Here is a 17,125-nt window from a genome sequence, read left to right as displayed (position 1 = left end):
CTTTAATTGTTGTTCCTGTTTCCTTTAAGCATATTTAATTGGATATTAAATTATTTGCACCATTCTTTCTTGATTTTGCTCATAGAGTTGTGTGAGAATGTTTTGTTATGATAATTTGGAAAATGTAGCGATGAAATTGTCCTTCATATACAAACTTTGGTTGGTGTCCTGTTTCCTTTTAATCATATTAACATGAATTTGAAATTATTTGCTCTTGATTTTTGGGTGAGATTAATGTTTTCTTAATGGTTTGTTTTGATACGCTTTTCCTGAGCACCTGCAGCTTCCCTGGTGCTCATTGGTGTGTCAATTGAGGTCAGATTAATTTAATAAGATGCTGAGAAAAAAATTATTTGATGGATCTAAACAATAGATGAACATGTTTGCTGAGTTTATGCAAGTTATAGATGGTTTGTATCCTAAAGTAATCAAAGACAACCTGTATACATTTGAGCTGTTTGGGGTAGAACAAAAATGGTATGGATTTTCTTCAAGGGAAAATGTGTAATGATTGTCATCTTTATAGCATAGAATGAAATGGTTATCCATGTCTTCATTAGGTTTGTGTATTTTTATTAGTAATTCATTTACACACATCTAATACCTGATGATTTAAACAATGGACATCATTTCTTGATTAGGAAATGATGTGAGTGCTCATGCCAGCTGAACACCTAATAGGTGATGAATGAAACAATGGACATCATTTCCTGATTAGTAAGTACTACTTACTATCATAGGCTGATTGTCTTCAACCTTTTATGGACTTAATGAGCTAGTTTCATGATGTGGCACTTGATAATGGCTTGTCATGTAGTGATGTGCATGAGGAGATTGACCAAGACGTTCACTTTAGTATTTTGAAAGTCATACTAAACTTTCAATGATCAAATTCAGTTTTGCATCTTTGCTCATGCCTACATGCATCCGTTCTTAACACGCTTCGTTAGGCATGTGCATTTATTATATCAGTTTGGTCTAGCGATCGTTCTTTAACTTTAAGTAATCCTGGTTAATCAATTACTTATTTACTTGTTTATTCTTTTAGTTTCAGATAACCTTTTCTCTCCTTGTTGGGGTTGGTGTATGGGAGCAGATCTCTCTACCTGCATATAACAGACGTTGCTTTTGGAACCGATCGTCATGAAGGGCTCTTATACTGTTTATGAATCTTCAGTGAAAAATCAAATTTAGGTAACATATGAATTTGATGTAAGAAGTCAAGATAGGTTTATCCACTTACATGAGATAACAGTTGGAATGAGTAGAATTTGGAGGTTAAGGAATTTTTTCTTGAGAGCTTAGATTCATATGATTTAATGATAATATCTCCATGTTGCCTCCTAATCTCAGTTGAGCTTTTAAGTGGATTTGTAGAAGGGATAGGCCCTTCCACATCTGAGGAACTTCTCTTTCTCTTTTTTCTGGACTATTATTCTCAATCTTCACTCGTACTTATCTTGTAAGACTTTCAGTTGCCTTTTTAGCATTTCCTTTTTCTTAAGACTTTCAGTTGCCGTTATGAACTTTACCTTTTCCGGAAGACTTAAGGGAATGATGTATTGATGAGGAGCTTTATCGTTTGAAATCTTCTTCTCTTTAGGTCTTTCTTATTGTAGTTTTTCTTTACCTCAATTAGTTGTTGAACCTGTGAATTCTTCTCTTTCTTGACACGTGCAACTCCATTATGTTTGGTATAACTATTTTTTTATGTCCTGGTTTAATCTACTACAGCATTTGACAATCGTTATTCCTAAAAAATTGCCTGAAGTGGCTTTTGTATGAACTGGAAAGTTAGGAGTTTGTCATGCAGATTCATGAAACTTAAATAAACATTTGAAACTTACCCTGTGGAGGGAAGAAGGGGAAAGTAAAGTTGTTTGTGGAGGCTTTATATAATTTTGTGTTTGCTGAAGAGTCCTTAAATTATAGTTCCGCCCAGTTGTGATGCTGTGACATATAAATAATCTGCTCTATTATGCATCAAATATGATAGACTATCAACTCCAGCATTTCTCTTAGACTTGAGACGCACAAGATTGAAAAGATAAAGCATAAACTTAAAGATCTGCCTTAGAGAGAGTATGATGCAAAGACCTTAAACTGTTTTGTCTCAACACAATTAACTCAGAGAACAAAAACCACTGTTGCATATGTCTCTAGTTTTATCTCTATACCAGAAGTTTTGCCACTTAAGTAGTTAAACCAGTTTCTTCTTTGGAAAGGGATGGAAATCCAGCGTATTACTGTAACGACCCGTTTAGACGTTTAACACGTTCGAACTTGTTCTCGCTAAAATACTCTTTTCGTAGTTTTAAAAGGTATTTTTGACGTGCGGGAATTGGTGGCATGGTGATTTAATTGGCAGGTATTTTTTTTTAATATATTCATTTAATGTGTGTGAATAGTTATTTATAGGAATATGAGTTTCACACATATAGGGTGTAGGTTGGTAAATAAGGTGTTTGACGGAATGACTATATTTAATACAAATGGTTGAGTGAATAAGTAATTAAGTTATGGGGCTTAACCCACTTCCTATGACCCATATATCTTAGAAGCCTAGGGTTTAAAAATAATTCATTTACTTTGGGCAAAGAAAGAAAAAAAAATAGAAACCCTTTGTCACAGTAGCGGAAGAAAACTACTATGAACTTCTTGTGCACAACAGTTGAGAGGCATCAAAAGGCATCAGGTAGATGGACTTTACATTTTTTTGTTGATATTCACTGTAATCATTACGTGACTGACTTTAATTATACTGCAAAGTTATCTTCTTCAAAATTCCTGAATCTGCCAAGTTGTTATTTAATTTTTTTGGTTACGGCAATTGAGTGTTTTACGGTCCTAGCTTTTGGTGCTATTAGAATATTGTGAGCATTGTTGGATTCATCATGGCATAATGATTACATGATCATATGAGGGCTAAGTGTAATGATTGTCTAGTAATTGAGCAATAACGAATGGGTATGGTTTACGATTCCTATGTATTTTTGTTTCTTGGGTTGAAGTACTGTTTCGATCAATTAGTTCAAGTTTCAGATTTTCCCATATATTATTATGTTACAACTACAACTGTAGCATATTAGGTTTATGAAATTAAATACTAGATGCATTGAATTGTATGTACACCTTTAAATTCATGTTATTTGAGTTGTGGAAGTTAGATTTTAATCCGAAGTTAAGATTTTGGGGGTAATTAAAGGTTTCGAGTCCTAATCTTAAGAATTGAGAATTTATGATTTGAGCGTTCATTGTGGATGAAATTGGCTACTTTTCAGGATATATGACCCTTAAGTTATGAATGAAACTACATATATATATTTATTTATTTTTAAAGAAAATTTCAGTTTTACCTTTGTGCATCCATGGTCACTTTTCGGTGTGTATTTTTGTGTTTTGAATATAAGTATAGCAATATGGGTGTCCTTAGATTCGTATTCTAACGTAGATCGCATATTTGATAGATTTTGATCGTTCAGAGACTCTACGTAAAGGAAAGGTAGTGGTTTGATTGTTCGTGGCACTCGCTCAGCATTGAGGTAGGTTATGGCTTACCTTTTTAGTTAGACTTCGATTAGCGAAACATATAGTTAGATACTGTCGGAGAAAACATGTACGCTTTTGGGTACGAAGTTGAATGGACTAGGTTGGTATTGTTGACTGATTTGTTGGCTTGTAGCCTTATATGGTTGTGTTGTGACTTGATTGGAATTGATGATAAGGAAGAGAGTACACGAGGCCCGAGGTCCTTACTGGGATCGTGAGAGTACATGAGGCCCGAGGTTCTTACCGGGATCGTGAGAGTAAACAAGGCCCGAGGTCTTTACCGGGATCGTGAGAGTGGTACATGGACTTCGCGAGTCCCCCATGGGTCATGGCTGTTGGGCGACGATCTACACCGCCATAGCATGTGTGTACGGGCATTGCATTGCATTGTATTGTATTGTATTGCCTTGCGTTGCGTATTCATTCTTCATATCATTCTTTTATGCCTTGGATTTTGTATATGTCTTTCTATATTTAGACTGATATAGTGGATTGTGATTTCTACTTGTACTTGATTGCGAGCATGTCTATCTTTCAGTTTCTTCCTGTGTATATGTTAGCTAGTTGTTGTCGGCCTATGATACCTACTAGTACTTTTGTTTATACTGACCCTACCTTGCTGCATTCTTTTTTAGTGCAAAGTACGATATCGGTACCACTTCTGCACCTCGACATTGATCCCGAGGCTATCTGCGGAGTTTGCTAGGGTGAGCTTATTGGACGAGTCTTCCACCCCTGGGACTCCTTCTTTACTACTTGTCTTACTTTGATCCTTAGACAGTATTTCTAGTTTTGAGACTCATGTATTATCCAAACACGTTGATCAGTGGCTCTTGTACTATTTCTAACCATTTTCCTTGGGTGGTATTTAGAATTGGAAATTCCGCACTTGGTATTTATAATATATGTTAGACTCTTCATTAATTTCGCTTTATTTAATAATTATTGTTGTATAACTGATTAAGGGAAGGGTTCTCCTACCGAGGTGGGATATGGTAGGTGCCCGCACGACTTAGCGGCATTTGGGTCGTGACAATTACATAGGAATAATATATTTTGGGAATAATATATTTTGCCTTTTGCCCACCTTGTTGTATATCTGACCTTTTTCTCTCTCAAGTATAGCAGCCTACTGAATTCGTGAGACTTCCTATGTCGATGGATGCTGTGAAGAAAGGGTAAATATCAGGTACATTTACATTGAAGTATTAACTGGTGGTGTTTTTTTGCTTTTGTGTTTCTGATCATGTGATTACTTTTGCAGCACTTTCTTTGTGTTCTTTTAATGCAATTATTACCTTCTAAAAAAAGGTATTAACTGCTAGTGTTTTCTTCATTCAGATCTTATTTCTTAACTCGGACTAAGGTATCCAGTTGAAAATCTATTGCAAGTGTAGTCTTTGAGGTAAGTCTTATCTCGGTTTGATATAGACTAAGCAAAGATTCAAGAAGGGTGCTGAGGTTTTGTGGTTAGTTGGAACTCGGTGGTGTTATATCGTTTGCAACCATAATCTTGAGCTGTTAGGTTGTGCACTTTATCACATTGTGCTTGTATGAGTTACTACTCATTCATTCTCCTTTCCTGCTTTAAAGCTAGGAAAACTTGTTTAGCCATACGTAATAACATTTCGGATTGCTCCAAGTACAAAGAATGGTAATTAAGTATGAGGTACTCTTGTTCATCTATTCTCCCAGGATTGAACATTAGGGGAAGCATTCATAGTACTGTTTATTGTACCCCAAAAGAAACCTTCGTAAGTGTACGAAACTTTAAGCTAGACAAGAGAAGAGCTTCAACTAAATTTTGCAAGAGGCAATAGAGTCAACTGTCAAGGCACCTACAGGTGCTTCACTGGAGCCAAAGTCTGCAAGTGCATGCTTCTGAAACATTTTTGATGAATACTTTAGATGATGCACATGCCCATAGTCAATTACAGGATAAGGTGGGTGGCCTCTGTAGCGGTGGCCTCCGTGGTGGACAAGATGCGGAAGGCGAGACTGAGATGGTTCGGACATGTGCAGAGGAGAGGCCCAGATGCGCCGGTGAGAAGTTGTGAGAGGCTGGCGATGGAGGGATAGAAGAGAGGTTGAGGCAGGCTGAAAAAGCATTGGGGAGATGTGAGGACCCACACCCCTTGCGGTGCAGCCCCCTGGGCCGGAGCCCCATGGACATGCTTTACATGACATGACATACTCAGGTATTGTACGTGAGAGGGTGCTTAGCCAGCTCGAGAATACACACTGCAGCGCCTCGAACCCGCGACCTTGCAGTCACCTTTACATTCCCCTGAGGGAATCGTCTCTTACCAATTGAGCCCAGGGGGCTGCACCGCAAGGGATGTGGGTCCTCACAAAAAGGCGTCTTTTTTTGCGAGGATCCACAGGGGTGTCAAGGACCTGGCCCACTGCGGGTTGCCCTCCATGACATGGCATGCTTGGCATACTTAGATATTGTATGTGAAAGGGTGCTTAGCCAGTTCGCACACGCTGCAGCGCTTCGAACCCGCGACTTTGCAGTCACTTTTACATTCCCCTGAGGGAATCGCCTCTTACCAGTTGAGTTGTATTGTAAAACCTCGTAGCTTCGGGCGAAAGTTTGACTCATAAGATGATAATATAATGGAACCAATATGAGGGTTATAGGAAGTGTTTTGAAAACCAAAAGTCATAAGAAATGTCTTTGGGCAAAGAAAATTGGAAGCCACTCTACGGGGCATGTTTGCAAGTGAGTTTATAGAAGGTATTACTTCCAATGACCATAACCCCTCTATTAATTTGGAATTTGGGAAAACTTCCTTGATTAAAGTTGTATCCCTTTGAAATAGCTTAACAACGGTATATTATGGGTCTTGAACAGAGCTGTGTACAAGAAGTTATGGCTATTTTATCGAACACTGTGCAGAACCGACACCGTCGCTTCTCGGGGCGCGTGAGGGCGCGTGAGAGAGCGCGCGATGGTCCTGCTTCGCGGACCGATCGCGCAACTCTGAGTTTTTAGCTGCAGAATGGTGCGCGATGCACCCGCATCGCGGAACCATCGTGAAACAAGTCGATTTCGGGTCAAAAGTAGGGTTTACGCATTTTTTTTGTTATATTTGGGGTTTGGGGTTTATTTCCCCAGCCCTCCATTCACAATAATTCTCTCTAAACTCATAGAGAACAAGCCCCAAACCTCAAGATCTTCCAAGGTAAGTTTTTATCATGATTCTAGGTTGAATTTAAGTCCCTAATCCCTTTCTAACTTGAGTAAACTCTTCTAATCCATAGACTTAGGATTGGAACATTTTTGTTGGATGTGGAAACCCTAGAACCCGAATTCAAGAGGATTAGACTTCAAAAGGTAATGTTTCTACTCTCTAATGATTTATAGTTGTGAATTGATGAGTTCTTGGGAGAATAGTAAATGGGTTTGATAAAGAACGATGCTAGAGTTTTGGATTGTTGACTTGGATTGTTGTATTCATGTGGGTGATGAAGAATGATGTTAATTACATCTAATTGAGATTGTAGAATCAGCTAGAAGTAATAAAATGGGGATTTGGTGAAGAAAACACCATTAATGAAGGTTGTGGAGCTTCATGCCCACCAAGTGTTTGATAAAATGCTTAGATGATCAAATCATGGATATTGTTGCTAATATAGAATCCCTATGACCTGTATTGCTATAGATTAAAGTTGAAGGGATTGAAGGACATTGTGATACGCTCAAAAGCAGGAAGTCAAGGTATGTAGACGCTATCCACGTGTGGGAACATCCTTGTTCTTCCCCATGTTTCAGTATTCCAAGATTACACACCAATTTTAGGATTCTAGGTATATTCCTGCTAAACCCTAGACACTTGAACCATGATGTATATTATATGGTCAGTTACAATTCCGTTTGATTAGTCTTAATTTACTGTTTTGGTAATTGAGACTCAGTCCGTAATCTATGAAAAACCCATAACTTGCATCCCATGGGTTCTATAACACAAGATATGAGATATTATGCTTATTTTCATGAAATTTTTTTATATATGTATTTATTGTCATGTCTTCATGTACCCATGTTCATGTCAAGATTCAGAAATCATGTTTTCAGTTATTTTCATGTTCGTGAGTTGTATTAATACCGAGAAGGCTCAGATAGCCTGAAACTACGTATGCCAACGTAGGATAAGGATCGCTCCGCCCAGTTAGGATGATTCCTACATATTTTCCCCATTGAGGGATTTTGGATCCATTCATGTCTTGTTCATGTCTCGTGCCCTGGCAAGGTACGAGATGGCTTAGCTGATCGGGCAGAGATCAAACTCCACGTTTCTCCCCGTGGTGGTTCATGTCGGTATTACAGATTATTTCATGCTTACAGTACTCATGTTTATGTTCAGTTTCAGTAATCAGTATTCAGTATTCAGTTTCAGTTTCAACTTCATGTTTATGTACTCATGCTCATGTTTATGTCCAGGTTTTCAGTTTCAGTTCTTATCATATTATTTCATGTCTCATGTTATTTCATTCAGTTGCTTTACATACCAGTACATTCAATGTGCTGACGTCCCCTTTTATTGCCCGGGGGCCTGCATTTCACGATGCAGGTACGTATTTACAGGACGACGCTTCTGCTCATTAGGAATTGCACGTATCAGCTTATTGGTGAGCCCCATCTCATTCGGGGTTTAGACATTGTCGTTCTTTATTTAGTTTTGCATCTAAAGGTATACTGGGGGCCTTGTCCCAGTAAGTACGTTTTCCAGTCAGACTCATGATAGAGGTTTCATAGACTAGACAAGTCAGTTATGCCATGTCAGACATTCGGAGTCGTATGGCCATTTTGGCTCATTCATGTTATTTCCGCACTCATGTTTAAACAAGTATTTTTATTAAGTATTATGACTTACTACTCTTTTATAAAGGCTCATCATGCATTCATGTTATATTCCGCTTATGTTATGTATCATGATGATTCAGCAAGCCATGTGGTTCGCTTGGTCACATGCAGTCAGGCACCGAGTGTCGTGTTACGTCCAGGCCATGGTTCGGGGCGTGACAAAGCTTGGTATCAGGCAGGATATAACTAGTCTTTAGCTTACCGAGGACATGACCCTAAATAGGAAGGTGTGGAGGTCGAGGATTAGGGTACAAAGCTAGTAGTAGGATTAATGGTACTTTCCTTTCTTGTTGGACCAGTATTATTTCCGTTATTTTCTTGTATTTTTGTTTTAGTATTTATTCTTAGTTTTCTATTGCTTCTTGTTGTCTTTTCTGCTTTAGTTTTCTTGTTATTGTGATGTTGCTTTTGTGTTACTTGAGCCGAGGGTGTCACGTCCCGAACCATGGCCTGGACGTAACACGGCACTCGGTGCCTGACTGCATGTGACCGAGCGAACCACATGGCTTGTTGAATCATCATGATACATAACATAAGCGGAATATAACGTGAATGCATGATGAGCCTTTATAAAGCGTAGTAATTAAGTCATAATACTTAATAAAAATACTTGTTTAAACATGAGTGCGGAAATAACATGAATGAGCCAAAATGGCTATACGACTCCAAATGTCTGACATGACATAACTGACTTGTCTAGTTTATGAAACCTCTATCATGAGTCTGACTGGAAAATATACTTACTGGGACAAGGCCCCCAGCATACCTTAGTTGCATAACTAAACATAAAACCAAAGTTGACTAAACCCCGAATGAGATGGGGCTCACCAATAAGCTGATACGAATGTTGTCCTATTGAGCAGATGTGTCGTCCTGTATATCAGTACCTGCTGTTACGTCCCGTATTTTTATACATTGGAACAACCCGGATTAACTATGATAATTTAAGGCCAAGATTATTCCGGGATTTGAAGTCGGGACTTTTGACCATTTGATTTTAATTTGAGATATAAGTCATGTATGAAATTGATGGCATTGAACACTTAGGGAAAATTGGGACTACAATTCATAAAATTGGAATTAAAATGTTGTGCAAAAAAAAAAAATTCCTTGGTGGCCATGTAAATGGGAATTGGTCCCACACATTGTGTGGCCAATTTTAATTGGTCCACCCCATGTGTGGGCCATGGACACTTGGACAATATTCATATAAGCACAAAAGATGACCAAGTAGTCATCTTTTCTACCATTCCATCAAAAAAAAAAAAGAGCAAGAAGTTGAAGAACAACTTCAACCACACGGCCAAGAACAAAAAAAAAACAAATCCAATTCAAGCCATCCCAAAATTATTTCTTTGGTGTAAACCCACTATTTTGAGGTCCCTAAGTAGTGTGGAAGTGTTGTTGGGGCGATCAAATCATCCGTTTGGCAAGATCACAAACCCTAACTATTTGTGGGATTGAAGAAGAAAGGTAAGAATTTCTCTTGTTTTATGAGTTGTGAGTGTTATATGCTTGTTGCAGTATGTTAATATGGGTGAAATTTGTGAGATATGGTGGGTTTGAAGTTAGCCGTGTAAATGGGTATTTTGATTGGGTGTTGAATAAATTCCTTGCAGCGAGTTAAATTGTTGTAGTGTGTAGGATGGCTAAGAATCATCAATATATGTATATGTGTAGTGATAGATGAATATGGGTCATGCTATATGCCAAAGAACACTAATGTCGCTTAGCGTTTTAATGGTTGTTGTGATGACTTTTATGTTGGAAATGAGAGTTTAATGTCCCAAAATGATATGGTGAATTGTTGCGGACTGATTTGAGGCTTATTGTGCGTTTGACGTAATTTGTATATTTATGAGAATTATATCGTTACATTGTGGATTGTTGACACAAATCATGAATAGAAGTTGAGAAGTGTGGCATAGGGGGCTGCTCTCGGTTTGGGGCTGTTTTCGGCCACATTGGATTAAATTATTGGATTGTTGGAAAAATTATGTAAACTGTTTAGAAAGTTCTTGAATGTTGTTGGTAAGAATTCGGGTTGACAATTGAATGTATGAGCTATATTGTGGCTTGAATGTAAGCCGTTGAAACGAATAGTTGGAAAGTTGTTGAATGATGTAAAAGAAAGTTACTATTGTTATTTTGCCTTTCGAATTGATTATCGATGTTGCTAGGTTGGTTGTTGTTGTTGTTGTTGATTTTGAGCGAGTTAAATTCTCGGGATGGCCTATTTATAGGGGAAATGCTGCCGAATTTTCTGTAAAATTTAATGAATAGTTGGAATGAATGGCTTAAGTGCCCTTAGCTAATGTTTGGTATTCGTTGGCGTATTTGTAGACCTTGGGGAGCCCGAGGCGTAGATTTGGATTAGCTTTAGATTGATTCGCTTGGAGTGCGTACGAGGTATGTAAAGTAATCCTCCTTCTTCGGCATGCCTTAGTTAAAATAGGCTATGATATAAGCCTCGAGGAAACTCTATTCTCACAATCCGAGCATGTTTATGAATCGCATTTGTTCTTTGGCATCCTTGCCTTGTCATGGAAAAACATTGATCCTTATGTTCTTGGAATCCATAATTTGTAAAGATTACATGAAAGCTGATTTTTGTTTTAAAGTTCATTCTTTAGCGATTTCAAAACTTCAAACGCCCATAATTTCCTCAGAAAAGCTCGGATTGCTTTGAAATTTTCGTAGGAGTTTGTATGATATAAAATGAGTATGTTTTTCATAGACGGGCTCAGTTCGGGTCTATACTCGTCCGTGGGTCCCGCGACGCCCTTTATGTAAATTCGACAACTTTGAATCAAAAAGTGATAATTATCATTCCGATTTCGAATATGACTATTTTACTTATCCTTCGGATTTATAATAATGATTTTATGCATATGATTCCTCACTACTCCGCTCGTGCCTACTATGATATCGTTCGCCGGTTCCCGGGCCGGTTCTGTTGTCGTGCGCTTTTTGATACATTCCGGGGTTATGCTGTGTTTATGGTTCACCGTGCTCCTCGCTCGAGGGCCGGGTTCCACTTATGTTTGGCGTTATGCTGTGTTTGGCGTTATGCTGTGTTGTGATGTGTGACGGGGATTCGGAGATTTGAAACTTTCTGGTGTTATGCTGTGTTGTGGCGCCATCGACAGGCGGGCGACCACATTTTCCAGTGCCCTATGCATAATTTATACTTTGGAAATAAACATTTTGATATGTATTATTTTCTATATATCTGATTCGATTATTATTCAGATTTATTTCTGTACCTTCTGCTTTGCATACTCAGTACATATTTCGTACTGACCCCCTTCTCCGGGGGCTGCGTTTCATGCCCGCAGGTACAGACGCACAGCCTGGTGATCCACCTGTTTAGGACACCCTTTCTGCTATTCGGAGTGCTCCTCTCTTTCCGGAGCTTATACTTTTGGTATATATATTTATTAGTGCATTTGTATATATTCGTTCATGGGTACGGCGGGGCCCTGTCCCGTCATATGATTCTGTCGGTCTGTTTAGAGGTCTGTGGACATGTTTGTGGGTTAGGGTCTTTCTGTATGAATGTATGTACATGTCGTTTGGGCGACCCTATACGCCGAGGCGGCCGGTCCGCATATGTTTATATATTGCTTGGTTAGCCCTGTGTGGCTTTCGTTGGTATTTTCTGCGTGCAGGGTATATTGGATAGTCCGTAAAACAAAGGAAACTCTGCCGAAATTTTTCTGGAAATTACCTAAATTTGAAATAAAGCCTTGTCGGCTTCCGCCATATACTAGAATGAGTTGATAGAATTTGAGATAATATTTAATAGATGGGTTCGGGTGCCCAGATCGGGCACTAGTCACGGCCTACGGGGTTGGGTCGTGACAGAAGTGGTATCAGAGCGGTTTGTCCTCGGAGTGTCCACAGATCGTGTCTAGTAGAGTCTTGTTTATCGGTGTGTTGTGCACCACATCTATAAACAGGAGGCTACAGGACATTTAGGATGTTGTCTTTTCTTCTGATCTTAGATCGTGCGATAGAACTGTGCTATTAGGATGATTCTGTTTTGATCTGTTGTTGTTTTTCTTTCAGTGATGCCTCCGAAAAAGGCGACGGCCGCCCAGAAGAAAAAGGGCGTAGTAGGAGAGACCAGCCGGGCTCAGAAGGGTACTCGGACCCTTGCTCAGATGATGCGTGATATTACGTCCCGGCCAGCCGACTCTGCTACGTCTTCATCGTCAGAGGAGTCTGGAGCAGCTTCACCATTAGCTCCAGGGGCTTCAGCTCCCGCGCCTCCAGCTCCTCAGCAAGGGGCGGAGGATAGGACACTGAGAGAGGCTGTGCAGTTATTGACCACTCTGGTAGCGGGACAGGCTCGCAGACGCGGGCGGAGAGATGATGATGATGACGATAGGCGTGACAACCTGAGGGTTCGAGAGTTTCTATTATGTGGCCCTCCAGAGTTTTACGGGTCTAAGCCCGACGAGGACCCCCATGACTTTATTCGGGGGATGCGGCGCTCACTAGATTTGGTCAGGGCTTCAGAGACTGAGTCTGTTGAGTTGGCTTCGCATAGACTACGGGATGTTGCTGCTCACTGGTATGAGTCCTGGGAGCTATCCAGGGGTGAGGGTGCTACCCCAGCTACTTGGGACGAGTTCGTGACTGCTTTCACTCACCACTTTTTGCCCCCAGAGTTACGGCGGGCGCGGGTTGACCGATTTTTGCATCTGCAGCAGAGGGGTCGGAGCGTCCGTGAGTATAATATGGAGTTTGATTCTTTGGCCCGGTATGCACCTGCCATAGTAGCAGATATGGCCGATCGGATGCACAGATACGTGATGGGGTTAGACCGCTATTTGATTGATGGCTGTATGGCGGTGGCATTGCAGGCAGACATGGATATTGCCCGACTACAGGCTTATGCCCTGGGTATGGAGGACCGACATAGAGCTGATTATTCTAGCAGAGATCGGGACAGAAGGCCGCCCAAGAGGGCCAGATTCGCAGGTTATTCTGGAGATTCTCGAGGCGGACAGCCTCAGCAGCAGTCAGGCAGACATCCTCCTCCGTCAGGCCGGGGTACACCCCCACAGTTTACCGGCAGGAGATCTGAGGGTGCCAGATATTCAGGGGCAGGCCCGAGCTCTAGGGCTTCAGGTTCACAGTTGGACAGAGGTTCCAGCAGTCAGATGAGGCCACCCAAACCTTTGTGTTCCTACTGTGGGAGACAGCACCCGGGAGAGTGTTTCCGAGCTACGGGTGCATGCTTTGTGTGCGGCCGTCAGGGCCATCAGATGAGAGACTGTCCGGCTAGAGGTGGTACAGGCAGTTCAGCTCAGTCTACCGGGTCAGCCGGTGGTTCATCTTCAGCCTCGGTGGCGATGCGCCCTGCGGGGCGAGGTACTCCAGCACCAGCAGGCCGCGGCAGGGGTCGTGGCGGAGCTTCGGGTTCTAGCGGTCCTTCGAACCGCATTTATGCCTTAGCCAGCAGACAGGACCAGGAGGCTTCGCCTAATGTCGTCACAGGTATATTACTGGTTTTCTCTCGTGATGTGTATGCATTGATTGATCCTGGTTCTACATTATCATTTATATCTCCACTCGTTGCTGATAAAATTGGGATAGAATCCGAACCGATAGAGCCTTTTGAGGTAGCTACACCAGTAGGGGATTCTGTTATAGCCAGTCAGATTTATAGAGATTGTTCCGTGATTATCTGTGGCCGCTGCACTAAGGCGGATTTGGTAGAGTTAGATATGATCGAGTTTGACGTGATTATGGGTATGGATTGGCTAGCTTCTTGCTATGCTAATGTTGATTGTCAAAAGAAGATAGTCCGATTCCAATTCCCAGGGGAGCCAGTTATAGAGTGGGCAGGTAATACAGTATCGCCGAGGGGTAAGTTTATTTCATACCTCAAGGCTGAGAAAATGATCAGAAAGGGGTATATTTATCATCTGGTCCGTGTTCATGATTTAGAGGCAGAGGCACCGACTCTTCAGTCAGTCCCAGTGGTTAATGAATTTGTAGATGTATTCCCAGATGAGCTTCCGGGTCTTCCTCCCGAACGGGAGATAGAGTTTGCTATTGATCTGTTGCCAGACACTCAGCCTATCTCTATTCCTCCGTACAGAATGGCACCTGCAGAACTGAAAGAATTGAAAGAGCAGCTGAGAGATTTATTGGAGAAGGGTTTCATTCGGCCTAGTGCGTCACCCTGGGGAGCTCCGGTATTATTTGTGAGGAAGAAAGACGGCTCGCTGCGGATGTGCATTGATTATCGGCAGTTGAATAAGGTAACCATCAAGAATAAATATCCCCTCCCCAGGATTGATGATTTGTTTGATCAGCTGCAGGGTGCGAGGTACTTCTCGAAGATAGACCTGCGATCGGGTTACCATCAGGTACGGGTACAAGAGGCTGATATTCCCAAGACAGCATTCAGGACCCGATATGGGCACTATGAGTTCAGAGTTATGTCTTTTGGGCTGACAAATGCCCCAGCAGTATTTATGGACCTGATGAATCGGGTATTCAGACCGTTCTTGGATATGTTTGTGATCGTATTTATCGATGATATTCTGGTTTATTCTCGGTCAGAGGCAGAGCATGCAGACCATTTGAGGACGGTACTTGGCACACTTCGGCACCAGGAATTATATGCTAAATTTTCTAAGTGTGAATTCTGGTTATCTTCAGTGGCATTTCTGGGACATATTATTGGGGCTGATGGCGTCCGAGTGGATACCCAGAAGATCGAGGCCGTAAAGAATTGGCCTAGACCTACGACGCCGACAGAGGTGCGTAGCTTTCTGGGATTGGCTGGTTATTATCGGAGATTCGTGGAGAAGTTTGCTTCCATTTCAGCGCCTTTGACAAGGCTGACTCAGAAGGGAGCTAAGTTTCAGTGGTCAGATGCTTGCGAGCGTAGCTTCCAGTTGCTGAAAGAGAAGTTGACTACGGCTCCAGTCCTGACTCTTCCGGAGGGTCCAGATGGGTATGTGATTTATTGTGATGCCTCTGGTATTGGTTTGGGATGTGTGTTGATGCAGCACGGCAGGGTGATAGCTTATGCTTCCCGGCAGCTCAGAAAACATGAAAAGAATTATCCTACTCACGATTTGGAGCTGGCCGCGGTCATTCATGCTTTGAAGATGTGGAGACATTATTTATATGGGGTTCACGTTGACATTTATACAGATCATAAGAGCCTTCAGTACATCTTTAGGCAAAAGGAGCTGAACTTGCGGCAGCGGAGGTGGTTAGAGTTGCTCAAAGATTATGATGTTGACATTCTCTACCATCCTGGGAAAGCTAATGTTGTGGCGGATGCACTCAGCCGCAAGTCTATGGGCAGCCTAGCAGACGTGCCATCAGAGAGTAAAGAAATGGTTCGCGATATTCATCAGTTGGCTAGTCTTGGAGTTCGCTTGGCTGATTCTGGAGATGTTGGGGTTTCTGTTCGAGGTATTGCTGAGTCCTCTATTACAGAAGATATTAAGCGGCATCAGTATGAGGATCCTATTCTGGCAAAGTACAGAGACGCAACGCTGGCACAGAAGAAGACTCTATTTGAGATTTCACCTAATGGAGTGTTATTTCACAGAGGCAGATTGTGTGTACCTGACGTTGCAGGGTTGCGGCGACAGGTTATGGGCGAGGCACATTACGCCCGATATTCTGTTCACCCAGGGTCGACGAAGATGTACCATGATATCAGATGCCTATATTGGTGGGACGGTATGAAAAGAGATATAACAAAGTTCGTTGCTCAGTGTCCAAATTGCCAACAGGTTAAGATTGAGCACCAGAAGCCCGGTGGGCTATTACAGGAGATAGAGATACCGACGTGGAAGTGGGAGATCATTAATATGGACTTTATTACAGGTCTACCTCGCACTCCACGGAGGTATGATTCTATTTGGGTTATTGTTGATCGGCTGACGAAATCAGCCCATTTTCTTCCGGTTCGGACCACCTATTCAGCTGAGGATTATGCCAGGCTTTATGTCAGGGAGATTGTACGACTTCATGGAGTTCCTGTGTCTGTTATTTCCGATAGAGGTGCCCAGTTTACAGCTAAGTTCTGGAGATCGTTTCAGGAGGGATTGGGGACCCAGGTGAGCCTGAGTACAGCCTTCCATCCCCAGTCCGACGGACAGGCCGAGCGCACTATTCAGACATTGGAAGATATGTTGCGTGCCTGTGCTATTGATTTCAGGGGTAGCTGGGACGATCATTTACCGCTTGTTGAGTTTGCGTATAATAACAGCTACCACTCCAGTATTCAGATGGCACCATATGAGGCTTTGTATGGCAGGAAGTGTAGATCACCGATCGGTTGGTTTGATGTTGGGGAGACTGAGTTGATTGGCCCAGATGTGGTCCAGCAGGCCGTGGATAAGGTGAAACGTATTCGAGAAAGATTGTTGGCAGCCCAGAGCCGACAGAAATCTTATGCCGATAAGCGACGTCGACCGTTAGAGTTTCAGATTGGCGATTGGGTGTTCCTGAAAGTGTCACCGATGAAAGGTGTTATGCGATTTGGCAAGAAAGGAAAGCTCAGTCCGAGATATATTGGGCCTTATCTGATTATTCGCAAAATAGGCAAGGTGGCCTACGAATTGGATTTGCCAGCTGACTTGGGAGCGGTTCACCCGGTATTCCATGTTTCCATGCTTCGTAAGTGTATTGGTGACCCTTCCAGAATTTTTCCTTCAGATG

The 17,125-nt window shown here is 41.8% G+C and overlaps 1 long non-coding RNA gene across 2 annotated transcripts; it reads left to right on the top strand.

Moving 5' to 3' along the window:
* The first annotated feature begins 9,323 nt into the window (after positions 1 to 9,323).
* LOC132618827 (uncharacterized) lies at positions 9,324 to 12,613 on the top strand. 2 transcript variants are annotated; one of them, XR_009574344.1, is made up of 4 exons: positions 9,324 to 9,892; positions 10,763 to 10,828; positions 11,758 to 11,846; positions 12,491 to 12,613. It is a non-coding gene; the product is annotated as an uncharacterized LOC132618827 (long non-coding RNA). The 2 variants fall into 2 exon arrangements; XR_009574343.1 differs by lacking the exon at positions 12,491 to 12,613 and having other exon boundaries at positions 11,758 to 12,484.
* The last annotated feature ends 4,512 nt before the right edge of the window (positions 12,614 to 17,125 follow it).

This window comes from Lycium barbarum, chromosome 11 (genome assembly GCF_019175385.1).
Source record: "Lycium barbarum isolate Lr01 chromosome 11, ASM1917538v2, whole genome shotgun sequence".
NCBI lineage: Eukaryota > Viridiplantae > Streptophyta > Magnoliopsida > Solanales > Solanaceae > Lycium > Lycium barbarum.
The sequence above is the reverse complement of the archived record's forward strand: the minus strand, read 5'-3'. Positions and strand labels throughout refer to the sequence as shown.